The sequence below is a fragment of the Nicotiana attenuata genome, unplaced genomic scaffold (assembly GCF_001879085.1).
Source record: "Nicotiana attenuata strain UT unplaced genomic scaffold, NIATTr2, whole genome shotgun sequence".
NCBI classification, from domain to species: domain Eukaryota; kingdom Viridiplantae; phylum Streptophyta; class Magnoliopsida; order Solanales; family Solanaceae; genus Nicotiana; species Nicotiana attenuata.
Genome location: NW_017670810.1, coordinates 388532 through 411759, shown reverse-complemented (window position 1 = coordinate 411759; position 23228 = coordinate 388532).

Sequence of the window (23228 nt, the reverse complement as noted above, 5' to 3'; positions counted from 1 at the left end):
CCACCATTCCAGATTCATGAGTTATGGCTCAAGCCCAAATAACTTCATCACCAGTTACGAAGAGAGGGTAAAGGATTACAATGTGCCGGAAGGATTTGAAGCATGGGTGTCTTATTTGAAAGATCTCAAAGCAAGTCAAATTGAGTGGTCCATAGGATGGCTCCCGAAGACAGAATCCATATACATGATTGCTGCTAAAGGCTACTTGAGGATAATGGGTGTGAAAAGTGGTCAACCGTATGCACCACAGAGGGTCTTGAGACAATTGGGACGGCATCAGATTGTGCCCGAAGATGAAGATCTAAGTACTCAAGTCATAGAGTTGCATCCAGAAGCCGCATTGCCCGAGGCTTTAGTTCAACAGGATTGGAATAGCTGCCGGTATCTTAAAAATGGCACCCAGGTACCAGATGTCGCAAAGGGAGAAGTGGATCCAAACTATGCTGCTTGGTTTGAGAAGAGGGCCTGTGTGAACACCGAGCCGGAGAACCTGAGAGACCCGCCAAAAGAGCTCATGTTCAAGCTTTTGATGACAAGATCCAAGAAAGAATAGCATGGGGAGAAAAGGAAAAGGCGTATCAAGCTGAGATTCATGCCTTGAAAGAAAAACTGAGAAACATGGAATTTAATAATGATCTCCAGGCTCAAGAAGCCGAAGGTGAGAAAAGAAGATTGATCCAAGAGAATGAAGTTCTCAAAGCACAGATCCGGAAAATGAAAATAGCAATTGACAACCCGGGCAGGAGTAGAAAAGACGAAAAGCTCATCTACAATCTTACCCAGAAAGCACGTGATTTCGAGGATGATTTACAGAAGACTGAGGTGGAGTTAGCAAATGCTCGGGCCAAGGTAGCCAAGGATGCAGGGGAACAGGCCAGTTTTATCCGTTAGCTGAAGGAGAAATACGACAAGGGGGAGGGATCTGAAAAATTCCAAAAGTTCTGAAATCTGAAAAAAATACACAAAAAGTTTGAAAAGGTCTGAAAAGTTAAAAATCTGAAAGTTTGAAATTCTGAGAGTTTTGGAAAGGGAGATTCTCAGATCTTAAAGTTTTGAAATCTGATTTAGGATTCAGAGATATAGTTCCGAAAATCAAAACAAAGATAGCTACGAAATCCTGTCAAGTTCTGGAGTCATTTTTTAGATCCAAGGGGTAAAAATGGTTTGGATTTGGGTTTGAAATTAAATTTTGAGGTTGATTCTACTGCTGATCCTCAACTGGTCTTAATATTTGGAATTCAAACATCATTTCCTGGTTTTGAGAAGCTATTCCTGCCTTGTTTTGCTGCTGGTTCAAAGTTTGTTGCTACTGCTCTGCTTTATTGATCCTTACTCTCTCTTCCTTTTCAAATTCCAGGTATTCTCTTAAGCTCATACTTAAGGATTAAGCTCTGCACTTGTAAAGGATTTGAAATTCATGCAAATGAAGAGGATATTGGAATTGAATTGGTTCTGATTTTGTTACTGTTTCGTTTGTATTCCTAATTTAGATCTAGAACAATAAATGTTGATTAAGGCTTGTTACTGTGTTGTTATATTCCTAATATGGATTTGTACTTAAACAAACAATGGACCATGATTGTCTTCCTACATGCTTAAGTTTGTGTGTTAGAATTAATTGATTTGAGCGTATTTGAGCCTAATAGTTCAGTTTGATTGGACTGTTAAACACTGGCTTGAACTCAGGCACATGCTTAGATTAAGTTGAAGTGGTTTGATCCTGGCAGCATTTGGTTAATTGTATTAGGGAAAAGTCATTCGGTTGATTGCATAATATGTTATTCATACGAGTCAAGTGAAAACCACCGACTGATAAGCATGAAAAAATAAGATTCTAAAGTCATTTTGTCATCTGTAATTGCATCTAGTATCCTTGAAGTTAGCCAATTAATTTTAACGCGACAATCCTGTGTTTAAACTCAGTAGCTTGGTTAAATTCAAAAATACCTGAATGTTTGCTGTATGTGTTAAACATACGGTGAGCACATTGAGTAGATGAATTCGAATTTCTCCTCAGGCCCAAAATTGGCCAGCCTTTACAAAGGAGGCCCAAAATACTCTTGCTTTGGGAGTGGGCCTCTAATTAATTTATTGTGGCCTAGATCTTATGATAGGCGTAGTCAGCTTCAGCAGAATCAGGTTTAGAGCATTGGGCTTCTATTTCAGGCCCAACTGTATCTCAATGGTGTTCCATTTTCGTGTGTTTGGCAACCGGACCTTAAAGTCCATAACCCACTTTTAACTCTTGAAATTAGTCCTTATGACTTTAGTCGATTAGTAAGATGTTTTGCTAAAAATAATCTTAGGAGGGCCATCTTAGATAACCCAATAGTCCATGGCCCTTCAAGCTTCAGTTAAATATCCTTTAAAAATGAAATTGAGGTGCGCTGCGCCAAATAAAATTCACCAAAATTGCGTGGTCCTCTTTAATTACTTCCATTAAAATATTTAGAAATCGGGACGTGCCATTTAGCAAATTTTCATGGCCTCCCGCAAAGTTATCAACACGTTAGTCGCTTTAAGCGCGTATTTCAATAATCTATTTTCCTAAGTACGGGTGCACATTTATGTGACCCAAATCCAAATCCCAACGAAGTCGAAATGTGTCAAAAACTACGGGTGCATTTATGTGACGTGGTTCGAGACGTGTTTTCACGACGTTGCAATTCTCTTTAAAATGTAATAATAAAAGCGGTTTAAATTTAAAAAGCACATAAGCTAAAACATGTATTAAAATCAGACTTTTAGCCAATTATAATAATTTAAGCGACCTTGCTAGAACCACAGGATCCGGGGGTGCCTAACACCTTCCCTCGGGTCAACAGAATTCCTTATTCAGAATTTCTGGTTCGCAGACTCCAATTGGGAAGTCAACAATTTTCCTCGATTTGGGATTTAAGTTAAACCGGTGAATTGGGACACCAAAAGCCAATCCTATCCCAAGTGGCGACTCTAAAAACAAATAAATAATCCCATTTCGAATAATGTCACTATGAATGGAAAAACTCCCTTATACATTATCCTTCGGGGTAGGTGTGTAAAAAGGAGGTGTGACAGCAGGATGTTTTTGAGGTTGTGTGCATATTTGGTTTGGAACCCCGAGGGCTCGGGTGAGTTTTGGATAGGTATCGGAGTGCATTTTTGAACTTAGGAAAAATCTGGCATTTTAGTTCTGCAATTTTCGCAATTGCGAAGCAGGCCTCGCAATTGCGAGCTCGCAAATGCGAGCTTGGCATCGCAATTGCAAGGAAGGGGGCACTGGGCTGTGGTCGCAAATGCGACCAATGGATCACAAATACGAAGGCCCATTTTTCGCAAATGCGACTAAAAGTTCGCAAATGCGATGTTCTCCCAAATGGCCAGTGTTCGCAAATGCGAACAAAGATCTCGCATTTCCCATACCTGCAGGGTTCGCAAATGCGAACCCACCTTCGCATTTCCCACATCTGAGGCCTGCATATTTTACACTTAGCCGAATTTTTGAGTCATTTTAACATTCTTTCAAAACACAAACCTCTTTGGGCGATTTTCCAAGAGCAAGACTTCTTCCAAATCATTTGTAAGTTGCTTTTTACTAATTTCTTTCAATCTTTAACATCATTTAACATGTTTTCAACTTAAAATCAATGATTTTCATGGGTGAAATTGGGGGTTTTGGGTAGAACCTAGGTTTTTTAAAAATTGGGGATTTGGACCTCAATTTGAGGTCCGATTTCAAAACAAATTACATATTTGAGTTCGTGGAGGAATGGGTAACCGGGTTTTGGTTCGAACCTCGGGTTTTGACCACGTGGGCCCGAGGGCGATTTTGGAATTTTTGGGAAAAACTTTGGGAAAATTTATTTTTATGCATTCAAATTGATTCATTTAGTGTTTATTAAAGTAATTAAGTGACTTGTGACTAGATTCGAGCGGATTGGAGGTAGAATCACGGGGTAAAGCTATAGTTGAGGCTTGAGTTGAGTTCAAAGCATCGAGGTAAGTGTTTGGTTTAACCCTAGCTTGAGGGATTAGGAGTTGAGTCATAATTGCTACTTGTTTGTGTTGAGTACGACGTATGGGCATGGTGACGAGTATCCATGCGTCGGTGTCAAGCATGACCGTGAGTCTTAATTTGATAATTGTGTACCCTTGTTTGATCCTATGAACGTTGTGATTAAATATTGGTATTAGTTGTGCCAGGAAGAAGTTGAATAGGATTGGTTATAGCTGACTCTCCCTTGTCGGGATGTTTGACTTGTTGTTATAGTTCCCTTGCCGGGAAGAGTATTAATTTGATTGTTCCCTTGTCGGGATTGTATTGTGCATTGTGTTGAAAGTAAAGGGAGCGGGTGGTACGCCTACCACAAGTGATATTGAAATGGGAGTGGGTGGTATGCCTACCACAAGTGATATTGAAATGGGAGCGGGTGGTATGCCTACCACAAGTGATAATGAAATGGAGCGGTGTACGCTACCACAAGTGATGTTAAAATGGGAGCGGGTGGTCGCCTACCACGAGATATTGAGAAATGGGATCGGGTTGCACGCCTGCAACAAGATGAGTTGAATATGAAAGTTGTCTTATCTTTTCATTATTGTTAGAAGTTAAACTGTAGATGTACGTACCATTATTCCTGATATTTTGTTTCTATCTGTTACCCCTGAAGCATGCTCCCTTCCCCAGCTTAAATTATTATTTTCTTGCTATTTTTTCGTTGTACTTGTATATATATCTGCACAGGTTTATCTGGAGTCTGGTCCTAGCCTCGTCACTACCTCGCCGGGGTTAGGCCAGACACTTACCAGCACATGGGGTCGGTTGTGCTGATACTATACTCTGTGCTATTTTGCACAGATCTAGGTTTCGAGCAGCAGCAGCAGCAGTAGTGTGGGAGCAGGCTTCATTTCAGCGAGACCCGAGGTAGCCTTGCAGGCGTCCGCAGGCCCGGCGTCTCCTTTATCCTTTATTTTTATCTTTTATCTCATTGTAATCGAGACAAACAGCTTATGTTCTCTTTCAGACGATTGTATGTGGTATTCTTAGCAGTTCGTGAGTATAGTGACACCAATCTTGGGTAGAGGATTTTGTTGAACCTTCCGCATTTCTATTCAGTTTTATAAAATGTTAAGACTTCCGCTTATTATTGAATTTCGTTGTTTTTGTATTATTGTCGTAAATTGTTAAATGGATTAGATTATTAATGGACAAGTAATTGAATTTGGCTTGCCTAGCTCTCATTAGTAGGCGCCATCACGACTCCCGAGGGTGGGAAATCCAGGTCGTGACAAATTGGCATCAGAGCTCTAGGTTGCTTAGGTCTCACAACTCACGGACAAGCTTAGTAGAGTCTGAGGGATCGGTACGAAGACGTCTGTATTTATCCCCCAGAGGCTACCGAGTTAGGAAAAGTTTCACACTTGTTCTTTCATTGTGTGCGGTTTGGTTTCTCAATGCTAATTGAACTTCTACTCTGTTCTTTCGCAGATGGCGAGAACACATGTTCCTCATCTTTCGATCAGCAGTACGAGCCCCAGACAGCTCCCACTAGGGGCAGAGGGCGAGGCCGAGGCCGTGCTAGAGGCCGATGTAGGGGCGGAGCTCAGCCCCGAGCAGCAGCACCAGTGGCGGAGCCTCAGGTTGACATTGACGAGGAGGTTCCGACCCCAGCCCCAGCAGTTTCGGTGTGCCCAGCTCAGGTCCCAGAGGGGTTTATTGTTACCCCAGTTCTTCAGGATGCTCTAGTCCGATTGGTGGGACTCATGGAGAGCGTCACCCGAGCAGGTTTGCTTCCTGTAGCACCAGTCGTCTCTCAGGCTGGAGGAGGGGCCCAGACTCCTGCTACTCGTACTCCGAAGTAGGGAGTTCCCCCAATTCAGACTCCAGCAGTTCAGCCAGTGGGAGCAGCTGAGCCGGGTGTGGTAGCCCAGGCCGGTGATGGGGCAGCTATGTCTGTCGATGCTTTATGGAGGTTGGATAGGTTCACCAAGCTCTTCACTACTACTTTTAGCGGTGCATCTACCGAGGATCCTCCGGATTATTTGGACAGTTGCCACGAGGTTCTTCGGAACATGGGTATTATTGAGTCCAATGGAGTGGACTTTGCTGCATTTCGCCTATCTGGATCCGCCAAGACTTGGTGGAGGGATTTCTGTTTAGCTAGACCAGCAGGGTCTCCAGCCTTGACATAGGATCAGTTTTCAGTGTTGTTTCTGGAGAAGTTTCTCCCTATCACACAGCGTGAGGCCTATCGGAGGCAGTTCGAGCGTCTCCATCAGGGATCCATGTCAGTCACCCAGTACGAGACCAGGTTTATTAAGTTGGCTCGCCATGCTATTGTCATACTCCCCACTGAGAGGGAGAGAGTGAGACGGTTTATTGATGGACTCATTCAGCCTATTCATCTCCAGATGGCTAGAGAGGCGGGGAGTGACATCATTTTTCAGGAGGCGGCCAATGTGGCCCGGAGGATCGAGATGGTATTGCCACAGGGGGGTNGGCTTGCCTAACTCTCATTAGAATGCGCCCACACGACTCCCGAGGGTGGAAAATTCGGATCGTGACACTTTCGTTGCAAAAATTAGAAACCTGACTTCTCTATATATAATGAGACGTCTGATTTTTAGAAGCTTTTCCAAAAATGTTTTTCAATATTTGCTTTAAAAGCATTTTGTATTTAAGTGGCATTTGGCTTCCTCCCCCCTATCCTTTTCTTTCGCTATTAATACAACCATGAAACAAGTCATTCAATTTCTCTTGTTATTGATGCCCTTTGACCAAAGCTTCTATTGATTTCTTTGGCCAAGGACGTAATCAAGAAATTCACTAATTCCCAGTGTAACTTTTTGGTTAAAAGCAAACTAATTTTAATTGTATAATTTTTCTGTAAACGTCTTTGTAGTTTGATGCTTTAATACTTGCTTTTCTCTCTCAAATAATAGTAGGTGATTGGGATGTTTTCATAACACTGAGAAACCATCAAATATGATAGGTTTATTCTTAATCTTCTATTTGTTACAATTTATTCAACTTTAAGTAGTCCATGAGTATGAAACAAATTTTGGGAGACAATATTTTGAGAGCTTACTATTAAAAATAAAAAAGAAAAAGAAAAGAGAGGAGAGACTTGAGACAATACATATATTAAAGAATCCAGAAGACTTAACAGAGAGTCTTTGTAGTAATTGTGTGTTTGTGGGGTCATCGTTATTCCCTTTTCCAAATTTATTATTATTGAAATAAAAAGTTATTAATGACTTTAAGAGCTTTTGACAATGGGATCTTTCTTTCCATGTCTTTTCTATTCTGTAATTGTACGAAGATATATTATATAATTGACGTGAAAAGTGACACAATCAGTAGTGACATAACTACGTGGTAAAAACATGACATATCTTCACTATCATTAGATACATTGCCCTAAACTACTTCAACTTTGAGAATTAAACCATACATCTTGGATGCCATCGTAGCGAAATTGCAACTTTCATATACTTTTTCTGAGATTATAATTTTTATTTTTGTAACAAAATTTAAAATTTGAACGGTAGCGAAGGAAAACTAGCCAATGGGAGAAAGATAAAAGAGAAAAAAAATCATAATTTTTTAAAAATTGAAGCCGTCTTATTTTGTTCTCATGCATTTGTCCATCTTTGAATACTACTTTAATATCAATGGGTAGGGTGAAACTAAAAAATAGCAAGTTTACAACTGGTGGTTCAAAAATAGCCCAGTTTCAAAAGTAATCGAAATTTAGCCACTTTTCATGTAAAGATAAATCTGAGCGAAAACATTGTTCAAAATCCGGAAAATACGCCAGTATATTATGTTGGAGTTCCAGCATAAGTATACTTAAACTCCAACATATTATACTGGAGTTCCAAGATAAGTATGCTGGAACTCCAGCATAATATGATGGAGTTCCAGCATAAGTACACTAGAATTCCAGCATAATATATTGGAGTTCCAGCAAGTATACCGATCCAGCATAATATACTGTAGTTTGGAGTACCGGTGCTCCAGTCTGCAGTATATTATACTGGGGCCAGCAAAGTATATCGGTCCAGCATAATATGCTGGAGTTCATACACAGATGCACCAAACTCCAGTATATTATGCTGGACCGGTCTCTGCTGCAGCAAAATAGTGGCTATTTTTCATTGACTTGGTAAACGCTGGCTATTTTTGAATGACCAGTCCGAAAACTGGCTGTACCGTGCTATTTTAACCAATGGGAACATCAAATATCTAACCGATACAATGATAATTTGTGAGGTATAAGACAAAATCACTACTTAATCCTGCACAAAGGGTCCAAGAATTTATTTCCTCATATAATATAATTTAACGTGATGAGTTTAATCAGTTGGCGAAGGTTAGAGGCCATTTATACGAATTAGTAATATTGTAGGTCAAATTGTGATCTCTTAACCACATCAAAGTATGCTATCAAAATTATTACACGAAAAACCTTTCAATTTGTGGAGGTGCTTATCGAAGTAGTTTATAGCCTGTTTGGCCAAGCTTCTTTTTGGCCAAAAGTGTTTTTTTTTTTGGCCAAAAGTACTTTTGGCCAAAAATTGAGGTGTTTGACCAAGCTTTTGGAAGGAAAAAAAGTGCTTTTGAGGAGAAGCAGAAAAAAGTAGCTTCTCTCCAAAAGCACTTTTTTGAGAAGCACTTTTGAGAAAAATACACTTAGAAGCAGTTTTTTAAAGCTTGGCCAAACACTAATTGCTGCTCAGAAGTGCTTTTCAAACTAATTAGCCAAACACAAACTATTTCTCTCCATAAGTACTTTTGAGAAAAGCACTTTTGAAAAAAAGCACTTCTCAAAATAAGTTGATTTTTGCAGCTTGGCCAAACGGGCTATTAGTCAGTTCACACATTATACATGACATTACCAACTCATGGGCCAGCACTATAATATATGGGCTTTATTGATCCGTCTTCTTGGATCTCAACGCCTGTATTATCGTCTGCAAGTTGTCCTTGTACTACTCTGCTGGACAATCACATTACATGTAAGGGCTATATCGGGGAAAGTATACAAATAGTCATTTTTAGAGCTGTTATGTAGGAATTAGTCAGTACTTATTTTGTCTTGAAACTTTGAACTAAAAATCTTAACTTCAGGACTTTGTGTCCTGAAAAATTAAACTAGAAAACTGAAATTCAGGATACACTGCTAATTTCTAAATAGCAGCCCTCTAGAATGGCTACTTGCTGTCATTTCTACGGTGATATTGTAGCTCAAGCCCAATATAACAATTTCGACAAGCTCCTTTAACTACCGCTTTTTTTTTTCCATCTTTCCTTTGAGCCGGGGATTATTGGAAATAGCCTCTCTATCTGCTTAGGGCAGGGGTAAGGTTCGCTTATACATTATTTCTCCAGACCCAACTTGTAAAATTACACTGAGTTTATTATTATTGTTATGTCAAAAAGCTCTTTTGAGCATGCTCAAGTCTAGCGAGTATAAAGAAAAAAAGAGAGGTTTACCCTATATATAAAGAAAAGGTAGAGAGTTGAGTGATTTTTCCTATGCTCATTAACAAATATGAATATGGGTTTTGTGAACGAGTGCAAGCTTCATAGTGTATCGAACATGATGAGGTGAGACAATAAGTAGTACTCTAGATACCATGGTTTCAAAGAAAACACAATTAAAACACATAAGTTGAAATGTAGATATGTGATCTATGTCAAATATAACCCTTCAGGAGCACAAGAGCCTTCCCAAGCAACACGAAGAAAAAAAAGAGAGCAAAGTTAAAGAAAACAGAAGATTAAAAAAAAAAAAAAAAAAGGAAGTTGTGAAAATGATTGAGAATTCAAAGATGCTGTAATAGTGACACATTCAATGAGGAAAGGCAGAGTCAGAAATGCAGCGCACCGGTTTGGATGTCAATATTTCTCATTTAACCAATGAGAGACCATTATGTGGTGTTATCTCGCATAGGTCTATGATATTTCCTTTAAGATTCGATTACTTTGAATTCACCTCACGAAAAACTGTGTATACGGTTAAAATCGGGCTCACCCGATTTTACTGATTTATCGAGACTAGTGTGAAGGATCTACGAATGATCCCGTAATGAATCAGACCGAGGTACGAGGACAAGGTACCAAGTTCAAAGATTCGAGGTACCTGTCAAGATCGAGACTGGTAGTGATTGAGACCAAATGAGACAGACATCGAGCAAGATCGAAGGTAACATATATAACAGAAAGGCGAGATATCCGTGATGGTCGAAGATCATGGCGGAAATCTCGGAACGGATCAAATCAAGGATGGTTAATTAGCTAATCATGGTATTTCCTTCTGTAATTAGAGTTATACCATACTTAGAATTCATCTACTATATAAAGAGGAGTTCCAATCATTTGTAAGGGACTTACACTCTCAGACGTAAAAGCAACATAACACTTTCTCTTTAGCTCATATTCTTGTTCATCAGCTTGCTTATTTCTTAATTGTTTTGGTTACAACCAGTTCGAGGGCACTCTACCTCGAGGGCTAAATTACGTTTCAACATTGGTTTGTTTTATCTTATTGTTAATTTTTATTACTAATCTTTACATTTATCAATTGATATTAGGTGAAATCACGCGTCCTTAAAACCACATTATAAGTTCTATTATTATCCAAGTTTAAAGGTAAACAGTTTGGCGCCTACCGTGTGGCTAAGGATAATAGTGATTGCCTGGTATTAATTCTCATAACACACACTACTTTACGCTTGTTCTTGTGAGTATTTTTGATTTTAGGATCAACATGTTTAACTCGCAAGCAGTACCCACCCACGCCGGTAACGGCCTCGGTTTCCATGGAGAAAACGACAATGTAGTTGCCCCAGGGATCGAAGTGCCTCAGGCTGGCCTCGAGGGAGTACCAATTATAGATCCCGTCGATGTCAGTTCACATGTCGCCCTAAATGCAAATCTGGGCGTTGATCCTAAAGGTAGCGTATGCAGGGAAGTTTAATCATGTATTTGAGGTATGCAGGGCATAGAAGACGGTGGATTCAGCCTCCAATTGATATTTGAAATGCTAGAGGCTCAGCAAGCCGCTATAGCGCAACTACAGAATCAGCATCGAGCACCAAGTAGGATCAAACCAGAACCTGAACCAGGAGTTGTTCGTAGAGACGAACCTATATCGGAGAGATCGAACGCCAATGATTTGGGGGCTGACCCTGCTATTATGAAAAATGCTCGAGGAGCTCACTAAACGGATTGAATTAGGAGAAAAGAAAATGGAGGCAAATGATAAAAAGGTAGAAACATACAACTCCCGGGTTGACCAAATACCAGGGGAACCACCGATTCTAAAGGGTTTTGATTCGAAGAAGTTCGTGCAGAAGCCTTTCCCTCCAAGCGCGGCTCCGAAGCCCATGCCAAAAAAATTCCGCATGCCAGAAATTACCAAATACAATGGAACCACCGACCCTATCGAGCATGTCACTTCTTGTACATGTGCAATAAATGGGAATGACTTAGAAGATGATGAGATTGAATCCGTTCTATTGAAAAAGTTTGGAGAAACTTTATCGAAAAGGGAAATGATATGGTACCACAATTTGCCGCCCAATTTCATCGACTCCTTCACCATGCTTGCAGATTCCTTCGTGAAGGCACACGCCGGAGCAATAAAGGTTGCGACTAGTAAGTCGGACCTCTTCAAAGTAAGACAAAAGGACAACACAATGTTAAGGGAATTCGTATCTCGGTTCCAGATGGAACGCATGGACCTACCCCCGGTCACAGATGATTGGGTTGTTCAAGATGTTACTCAAGGTTTGAACGAACGAAGTTCAATAGCATCACGACAACTAAAGCAGAATTTAATTGAATATCCAGCTGTGACCTGGGCCGATGTACATAATCGATACCAGTCGAAGATCAGGGTCGAGCATGATCAACTAGGAACTCCTTCCAGTTCCGTTTACCCAAATAGGCCCATCAGTAGAATTCAAAGGGACATCGACAGAGAACCCTGATCGAATAGAGATCAATACCAATCATACAACGCAAATCGTAGAAACATGCGCCCAGGACGTAATCCCGTTCGAAATGATCAAAGAAATGATCGATGACATAGCTCTCAAGGTCTCATGAGTAAAAGTGGCTTCGATAAACATATCAAGCCCACAAAAGCAGCACGACTGTCAGAATACAACTTCAACATCGATTCATCGGGTATTGTATCAGGCATTGGATAGATCAAGGATACTAGATGGCCGAGACCCCTACAGACCGATCCAGCTCAAAGAAACCCTAATCAATATGCAAATACCACGGTACACATGGTCACAAAACTGAAGACTACAGACAACTGAGGGAGGAGGTAGCTCGTTTATTCAACGAGGGTCACCTTCGAGAATTCTTGAGTGATCGAGCTAAAAATCACTTCAGAGACAGGGATATAAATAGGAAAATCAAATAGGAAGAACCACAACACGTAATTCATATGATCGTTGGTGGGGTCTATATTCCTCAAGGATCGGTATTTAAACGCACCAAGGTGACAATCACGAGGGAAAAGCGAACTCGGGATTACTTACCAGAAGAATCCCTGTCTTTCAACGACAAGGATACAGAAGAGATCGAACAACCTCACAATGACACACAGGTAATATCTATCCTTATAAATAAAATTCAAGTTAAACGGGTGTTAATTGATCAAGGTAGCTCGGCAAATATTATTCGATCAAGTGTCATAGATCAACTCGGCCTCCAAGACCAAATCGTGCCCGCAACTCGAGTACTTAACGACTTCAATATGGTAAGTGAAACCACCAAAGGGGAAATCATTTTTCCAATTAATGTGGTTGGGACCATCCAAGAAACGAAGTTCCATGTTATCGAAGGTGACATAAGGTACAATGCGCTGCTCGAAAGGCCTTGGATTAATAACATGAGGGCAGTGCCCTCGACGCTTCATCAAGTCCTGAAATTTCCAACATCAGAAGGAATCAAAATAGTGTACGATGAACAACCCGCCACCAAAGAAATGTTTGCAATCGACGAAGTATTACCGGTATCAACGCTTTCATCAACAAAGGGATCAAAGTCAAAGGGAAAGCAAGAAGTCAAATAGCAACCACAGTCACCGACCTCAGCCCGATCGGAGGAGCAGAAAACTTTCAAGGATGATGATTATATGATACCTCGAACCTTCATAATCCCCGTTGATTCTGATGCAACAAAGTCAATGGTCGAAGAGCTGGAACAAATCATACTGATCGAGCATTTACTCGATCGAAAGGTATACCTGGGCACGGGGTTAACCCCCGAGCTTAGAAAAAACTCGTTCAATTCCTTTTAGATAACATGGATTGTTTTTCTTGGTCCCGCCTAGATATGACAGGGATCCCACCGGAGATCACTACGCATCGACTGAGCTTGGACCCGAGTTCCCCCCCGGTAAAACAAAAGAGAAGGCCTAGTCCGAGGTAAAACATGCATTCATTAAGGATGAGGTAACAAAACTTCTCAATATAGGATCCATTCGGGAGGTAAAATATCCCGAATGGTTAGCAAATGTAGTTATAGTCCCTAAAAGGGAAATAAACTTAGACGTAGACTATAAGGATTTAAATAAGGCATGCCCCAAAGATTTCTTTCCTTTGCGAAATATCGATCGGATGATCGATGCCACGGCCGGCCACGAGATCCTTAGTTTTCTCGATGCCTACTCCGGGTACAATCAAATACAAATGAACCCGGAGGATCACGAAAAAACTTCGTTCATCACTAAATAGAACACCTATTGTTATAACGTAATGCCGTTTGGACTAAAAAATGATGGTGCTACTTATCAACGCCTAGTAAATCGAATGTTTGAAGAACAAATAGGTAAATCAATGGAGGTTTATATTGACGATATGTTAGTTAAGTCCCTGCGAGCAGAGACCATTTAAAACATTTGCAGGAAACCTTCGACATACTAAGAAAGTACAACATGAAGCTCAACCCGGAGAATTGTGCATTCGGGGTCGGTTCAGGCAAGTTCCTCGGCTTTATGGTATCAAATTGGGGGGATTGAAATCAACCCCGATAAAATCAAGGCAATAGAAGACATCATAGTTGTTGATAATGTCAAGGATGTACAAAGGTTAACAGGGCGCATAGCCGCCCTAGGACGATTTATTTCGAGGTCCTCACATAGGAGCCACCGGTTCTTCTCACTACTTAAGAAGAAGAGCAATTTCGCATTGACCCTGAAATGTCAACAGGCCTTGGAGGAACTCAAACCATACCTGTCGAGCCCGCCATTGCTTCACACCCCAAAAGTGGACGAGCAACTTTACTTGTACTTAGCGATCTGGGAGATACCGGTAATTGGGGTCTTAGTTCGAGAAGAGCAAGGTACGCAATTTCATGTTTACTATGTTAGTCGGACCCTAGGTGAAGCCAAGACCCAGTACCCACACTCAAAAAAATTAGCGCTTGCTTTAATAAGTGCCTCTAGGAAATTAAAATTGTACTTTCAGTGTCACCCAATTTGGGTTATGACCACCTATCCCCTTTGCAACGTTTTGCACTAGCCCGAACTCTCGGTTCGATTGGCCAAATGGGCCGTCGAGATCAGTGGGTACGATATCGAGTATCAACCCCAAACGGCTATCAAGTCTCAAATCTTGGTAGACTTCGTGGCCGACTTCACACTAGCCCTCATACCTGAGGTCGAAAAGGAACTATTATTAAAATCGGGTACATCATCGGGGGTGTGGACCCTCTTCACAGACGACGCTTAGAACTTGAAGGGGTCCGGGCTAGGCATCATTTTGAAACCACCCACAGGTAATACAATTAGACAGTCTATCAAAACTTCGAAATTAACTAGCAATGAAGTCGAGTATGAGGCCATGATTGCAGGTCTCCAGCTAGCTAACAGATTGGGAGCGGAGGTCATCGAGGCCAAGTGCGACTCCCAACTTGTGGTAAATCAAGTCAACAGAACTTTCGAGGTTCGAGAAGATCAAATGCAGAGGTACTTGGACAAACTACAAGTGTCTCTACATCGATTTAAAGAATGGACCCTACAACACATACCTCGAGAACAAAATAGCGAGGCCAATGCACTTGCAAATTTGGGGTCGTCGATCGAAGACGATGAACTTAGCTCGGGGACTGTCGTACAACTTTGGAGGTCAGTAATAGAAGAAGGACATGGCGAAATAAACTCCACAAGTCTAACTTGGGATTGGAGGAATAAGTACATCGAATACCTAAAGAACGGGAATCTTCCATTGGATCTTAAAGAATAGAGGACTCTACGCACGAAGGTCGCACGGTTAACATTGGTCGATGATGGAACACTATATAGGAGAACGTTCGATAGACCGTTAGTGAAATGTTTAGGACCAGGAGATACCGACTACGTTCTACAAGAAATTCACGAGGGCACCAGCGGAAATCATTCTGGTACAGAGTCATTGGTTCACAAAGTCATCAGGGCAGGACACTATTGGGCCGATATGGAAAAGGACACTAAAGAATTTGTTCGAAAATGCGACAAATGTCAATGGTATGCGCCGATGATCCACCAACCCGGAGAGCAACTCCACTCAGTCCTATCCCCATGGCCGTTCATGAAATGGGGGATGTCGGCCCTCTACCATCGGTCCAAGGTAAAGCTAAATTCATTTTGTTTATGACTAACTATTTCTCTAAGTGGGTTGAAGCACAGGCCTTCGAGAAAGTCAGAGAAAAAGAAGTCACATACTTCATCTGGGACCACATCATATGCCGATTCAGAATGCCTGCCGAGATCGTATGCGACAATGGAAAGCAATTCGTCGGCAGCAAAGTGACAAAGTTTTTCGAAAACCTTAAAATAAAAAGGATCTTGTCAACGCCATATCATCCTAGTGGGAGCGGATAGGCCAAATTGACGAACAAAACCGTCATCCAAAATCTAAAGAAAAGATTGAACGAAGCTACAGGAAAATGGAGAGAAATATTGCTCGAGGTCCTTTGATCGTATTGAACAACGTTGAAATCCAGTACGGGGGCAACACCGTTCTCTTTAGTCTACGGTCCCGGTCGAAGTCGGGGAACCTAGATTCAGTTTTCGGTATGCAATAGAAGAGTCAAATCACGAGGTTATGCGTATGAGCCTCGAATTGCTAGATGAAAGACGAGAGGCTACCCTCGTTCGAATGGCCGCACAGAAATAACAGATCGAAAGGTATTACAACCGAAGAGCCAATCTTTGACACTTTAAGATCAGAGACTTAGTTCTGAGAAAGGTCACCCTCAATACTCGAGACCCAAATGAAGGAAAACTTGGCCCGAACTGGGAGGAACCGTATCAGGTCCTTGATATCGTCGGAAAGGGATCCTACAAACTTGGCACGATGGATGTTAGCTTTTATGGGTCTGCCAAATCTTAGAGTATCTGGTCCTCTACAAGTTTCTGCTGAGAGCACTTAGTAAGGAAGTAAGTAAATGAGGCAGAGGATTTTTACGTGGAAAAATCCCGCACAAGGGGATCAAAAAACCATGACCTACCCTGTAGGCTTTTAACTTCACTAACTTGTAATCTTACCTATTACAAGCCACTTTATAATGCTTCTGATTGTAAAGACTTCAAACTAACTTGTGGTACCTTTACCACAAGCCACTTTGTGACTATCCTAGTTATAAAGGCTTTTTCTAACTTGTGGTGCTATCACCACAAGCCACTTTGCAATACTACAATTACAAAGACTTTTTTTTAATGACTAAATCTGGCCAGAACCTAAACTCAACAAGTCTGAGGATTTACAAGAGAGTTCCTAATCAGTAAAATTCTAAGTAAGCAATTTAGGAGATGTTGTAAGTGCAATAACAAGGTTACAACTCAACTAGGACAGTAATAATCAATCGTTTTGGAAGTGGTCACGTTCAACCTTGTTCTTCAAGCTTGAGAGAATGATCTTTTCTGTTTTTGCTAAAGGCTGGAATCGATGAAACTGAAACCATTCATTGATGTTTTGTGTAAAAACCCCTTTGGTACATCTTGGTCACATCACTTAAAATAATGTGAGTACTTTATTTGGTTAGAGAATGAGTGGGCTGACAGTGTGGTGCAGTGTGGCAGAAACAGTGCCGCCAGTCACTTCAGTTCCAGCTGTGTCCAAATGACTTGTGCTGCTATATAGGAACCACAAGAGCATCAGGTCCTTGTCTGGTTCCTAGCTCCTGTAAGTGTAGCAATTCATCTTTTACTGGAGCCCGTTGGAGTTTGCAACAATCCAAGGTAGATCAGGTTCCCTAACTGGTTCTTGTCAGAAAGTTTGTTAGATCATCAAAACATAAGGTAAGAATATTTAAGATCTATCAGTTTCCCCCTTTTTGATGATGACAAACTTAAACGGTTTTAAGGTCAGAATTCTGATTTGAGTAGAAATTCTGATTTGACTCACTTAACGACGTTAGGTTGATAGGGCAATAGCTTAATCGATACCCCTCGACTCCACATCTCTAACGTACGTATGTAACATGCTGACATACCACATGATCTGATGGTGCAGAGACATCAATAGGGACAAGGACACTCCCCTCTTTGCGATATGTTTTACCAATCTATCCACATCTCAATACATTCTCCAAACAAGCCCTTGGGCAATCCACTCGGACTCGCGAATTATGGCATCAAGGTTACCAATCTTGAGAATAAGACTTAGAGAGGAAATTAGCTCCCTAACTTGAGCTCTATTGCACGATTGGAGTATAAAAGAAGGGTGAAATTCCTAAATGTCTGAATAGCCTCCAACTTATAGATGTGGTCGACAACACACCGATAAGAAGGAATCTACTAGACACGACTCCGAGACATCCTATGACACTTTAAAACCTTAGGCTCTGACACCAAGTTTGTCACGCCCCAAAATTCGAGGAGCGCGACCGGCGCTCAACCGAGTAAACCCGACCGAGCAAGCCTGTTAGATCTCATTCTACCCAATCTAACTCATGAATAACTAGGAGATGGACTCCATTAATCAAATTCTATAAACATATCATTAACGATTTCCATTTCATTTTCATTAGCAACTTCATTCGCAATATTAAAGGTATTAGAAGTTTTATACATCATTGCCAAACATCCATGCCCGACACTACTCACAACCTGTCTACGGAGCCTCTAACTACAACTAAAGAATAATATGGAAATGCCGGCAACAAGGCTCCGGCTATACCTTACACAAATACCAAAATAAGACTCCGAGAAGAAGAGCGGCATGAGCCACACAGGGCCCCGAGAGGAAAGGGGCTCACCAATATAGCTGACGGAAAATGGATAAGGTGCTACTGTCGGTGGACTGGAGTACCTGCTATAGAACCACCTACAATCATAACACGAATGTAGCGCCCCCGGCAAAAGGGACGTCAGTACATTTGAATTGTACCGGTATATATAAACAAACTTCACCCCAAGTAAAATCAAATAACACACAAGTAACAGACATCAATAAAATCAATGATCAAATGCTCGTGAAAGAAACAATCAAAGCCAAACAAGTTTCACAATCTCTCCTTTTCCCCTTCAACATTATCACATCAATGATTTCACAATTTTCTCATATTTTCATTTCAATAGTGATTTCAATCACTTTCCACCCTTATTACCTCGGCCACCCTTATCACCACAACCCACACCTTATTACTTCGTGTTGCGGCGCGCGACCCGATCCCACCGAACAATCACAATTCACAAACAACACACAACAACAACAATTCACAAGAACAACAACAACAATTCTCAAAGAACAACCACAACAATTCACAAGAATTTCCGTAGCCATCAATACCATTTCATCATATTCAACAACTCATATGCAATTTAAGTCACCACAATAATTACCCACAACAAGCCAAATATGTTATTACCACAGTTGTTCCAAGTGTATCATTTACGATTTCCTTCCATCATTTGTTTCTCAGTTCTTTCCACATAACATTTTCACAATCACACACCCAGATTTGATTTGTTTCCATTTACTTGCACCATCATATCGTAAGACTTAACCACAACGTTCAAGGCACATTATTCACAAGAATTCACAAATAGTTCACATAATTAAACACATACTTCCATGTCGACACCCTCAAGCTTTTACAAACTTTGCACATAACAAGATAGGCACATCAAATCACTTCTCACAATCACATATAACTTGGTGGTATGGAAATCAACTAAGGCAATCAATTCACATATTTTCATACAAGGTACACATACCGTATGCTCGTCACAACAAGGGGATTCTACAAGAGTTAAAGTTAGTCATACATACCTCGTTTAAGCTTTCCTTAAGTTACTACAACGTTCCGAAAATTCTAGCAATTCCAATCTAGTTTGAGACATAACAAAATTGAACACAAATTAGAAAGGTATTCAGGATTTCAACTCATTCGAGCATTTTATCAAATACTAGTTGAGCATCTTAATCTCAAGTCTCTTTTTCAAGGTTTTCCTTCATTCCCTAACCAAATCTTTACTTATTTATGTTAAACAATCTTCCCATAAACCTAAGTTGAACATGCATGTATACACAATATTAATACACCCAAGAATCATACCTTAATAACCCATCTTATACTCCAAACTCGAAATTAAAACCTAGGGTATAGAATCTTACCTCTTAGATGAAGAACTTGTGATTGTGATCTTTGATTCTTGAAGATTGATGCAAGATTGGATGATTTAAATGTTGGGTTCCTTCTCTCTCTAAAATGCTCTCACCTCTCTCTAAAATCAATAGAAAATGACCCCAAAATGAACCCTAAAGCCTATATATTAAAATGGGGTCGGGTTATAAAAATTAGAAAATTAACCCTCCGATGTCAAGTATGCTACCGCAGAATCCACCGCAGAATGGGTATGCGGGCCGCAGATTCCTCGCAGAACTCGTTGCCTTGAACTGGGCTGTTCTGCCTCATTCTGCGACCATTCTGCGATCGCAGAATGGTTATGTGGTCCGTAGAGATAAATCTGCGATCGCAGATTTCACGCAGAATCACATTTTTCCAGCTTTTGGTAATTTGATCATAATTTTGCGTAGGAATGTCCAAATGACGAACGGTCTGAAGCATTGGAAACTAGACTCGAAGACCTTTAATTTGATTGGTTATCCATCACCCAAAACCTTATAGATATTTAGATATGCTCGTTCAAAGTATTGACTAGTGCAAGATCGTTGGGAATTTTAGCCTATTATGGACTTTTCTAATTTTTCTTAGACTTAGGCCTTTCCTTGGATCCCAAATTACTTACCATAAGACTTATACACATATTTACCAAATCCAATGGATGTACACCATGTTAATAGCACATAAAAATATTATAATAAGCCTACGTGACACCACGAAATCCTAAATTACTTAGCGAAAATTTTCGGGGCCTTACAGTCCTATATTAGTCTTTATTGTTTTTCCCCCTTTTGGCATCATTAAAAAGAATAAAAGTGCAAAGAAGTCCAGCCAAGCTAACCCATGCCACATATGTGCACACAAGCATGAGAAAAAATAGAAGACAAAGAAGAAGCACTAGACAAAATAAAAGAGAATGCATGTTAATAAATTTTTAATATGCCCCTTCCTTTGAAAAAGGAAGAGACAACATTGGACTTGTTCACGGGAGCAGTAGCAGTAGTACATCCCAACCATACCCAAAAAAAGAACAAAAACAACCACCAAATATCAACAGCGAAGACATATCTAGAAAACTGGTCACTGAAGGGAATCTTAGGGGGCACTAGGAGGAAAAGGCTTGGAAGCTGCAGCAAGTGTTTGGAGAACAAGGTCTATTCGGGCGTTTCCCGACTTTTTCTCGGCGAGCAGTTCAGTCTTCAGGTTCTTAACTTGTGCCCTGAGGTCAGCATTTTCTTGGGTCAAGCAAATCACCTCATCATTCGACATGGGAATCGCTCGAGCTTGCTGGCTTTCCAGGATAGCATTTCTGGCCTTCAATCGACGTATCTCCTCAGATGCACTGTTCTGGGCATTGATGAGTTGAGACACAGTTGAAGTGCTTCCTACACCCCCATACTTCTCAATACACTCACACTCTTCCAAGGTTGTTTGAGAGAATGTATGTTTACGGGTCCCTACTTTACCTGTTCCTAAAGGAACTCCAAAGTGTTTGAACACTCGCGTGAGCAAGAATCCGTAGGGAAGCCCGTGATTGTCGTCCTTGAAATCAGCAACTTTCTGCATATGCTCAATCATTATAGCAGGCAAACTCACAGGGTAGAAACCATCCAATTGCTCCATTAAGAATAAATCAGATTTGGAAGTGACAGATCGTCGTTCTGCTCGAGGCAACAGGACTTTGTTAACCAGCTCAAACAACAACTGGTAGACAGGAAGCAGTGCTTTCTTGTGAATCTGGTCCCCTTTCTGATTGGAATTATCTTTCACCACTGCATTTCGGAAGTTGTACTGGCAAACATCTCGAACACTCTTCACTCCAACTGTAGGAACTTGCAAAATTTCCCCAAGCACTTTCACATCAAATACAATGTCCACGCCATTTACCAAAGCACAAACATGGTCAGTATCCACCGGAAACAAGCTGGCAAAGAAACTCTAGACCTCCTCCTCATACACTTTGGGAGCATCCACGTAGAAAAGATACGTCCACTGTTGAAACTCCACCATTTCCAGGAGTTGACGCATCCCGGCAATTTCTAAGATGGTGGGGTCAAACGTACGCCCTAGCAGAACTTTCTGGTGCCTCAATCGCTCAGAGCCCAGGCAGAACTCACTTCGTGCTTTCTTTTCAGAACTAGGTTCTTCAGCTGTTTCATATTTGCGTTTCCTATGTTTTTCTCCACTGACTTTACTTTTCCCTTTGGACTTGACATGAATATCCTCATCACTCACTACCTTCTGCATCTTAGACTTGGAAATAGACCCTTTCTCCAGAGAAACAGACTCAGCCTTTTTCGAGGACCGCCTTACAAGGGAACCGGGTTCCTCAGGAGTTTCTTCTTCCACCTCAACAACGGGGATAGCTTCATTACCTACAGGTACACCATCCTTCACCAGCGTTCTTCTTTTCTTCTTACTACTTTTCTTGCTTTTTTGGAGAGCAGAATCGTAGGCCACTTTGACTTGGAGCCTGGTGGTGGGTCGCTTGAGTTCAGACTCAGGAGTCGAAACAGGGCGTCGCTTACTGATGAATGCGTCAAGGGCCACACTGTCAAGGTCTTCGTCATCACTAGAGTGCATCTCTGGTCCTTGAATTTCTAGAGGCACAGCATCAAAAGCAGGAACAGCAGTATCCTGGGGTAGAGACTCCTAACCAGGGTTTTCCTGAGAGGGATCAGGTTCTTCATGTGAACCCCCAGTAATGTATGCTACTACATCTCCCACAATGGTCTCTTCGTCCCTTACACTTTATGACGCGTGGTTCTGGGAAATGACCTCATGCAATACCCCATCAGCGGATACCACAAACACCGTCTTTTCTTCAATAACCGGTGCTGCCGCGACCAAGGAGTCGACTGTACCAATGGCGGAGTCCTTCGTGATCTCAGTAATCTGACCTTGTTCCACACTTGAGGTTTGACTGGTGTGGGCAACAGAAGACGGGGAGAACAAAACAGTAGTTTTCGAGTTGGAAGGCTAGGGAAGAGGTGAATGTAGAGGTAGGGTTGATAAAGGGTGACATTGACTCAGAGACGCCGAGAATCCTCATAGACGGGTCGAAGGGGGGTACAGATGATGCAAAGAGATTTGACTTTTCTCGACCATGAGAGAGGTGATGTGAAGAGTCTTTCCCTTTTTGGGTGAAGTTAGAAGAGGGCTTATGCTGAAGAGGGGAAAAGAGAGGGTTTTTAAACAGAGAGGATAATCATGAAGGGAGAAGAATAGGCACTAGTTCTGAAACGGCGGTTGAGCGTGGAAAATTGTGATGTTTCAGAGGGAGATGGAACGTTTGAATTGAAGAGACGTGACAGGCGGATCTGAAAAGTTGATGAGAGGGCAGCTGTATTTTGTACCTTTTAAGACGTGAATTAAGGGATGCACAAAACTACTAACCTTTTGTACAAGAACCTGGTTCTTGAGACACATTTCCGTCTTCATGCTCCCTTTTAAAAAAAAATCAATTCTCTTTTATCACTCATGTACTGCATCTACTGCTTCTATGCTCATCATGCGTGTTTACCTGCAAAGGTATTGAAGTGAGTTAGACAGGGCCAGAAAATACTTTGAACCCGTTATTTCTTAATAACACGAGCCAACTCAAAAGGAA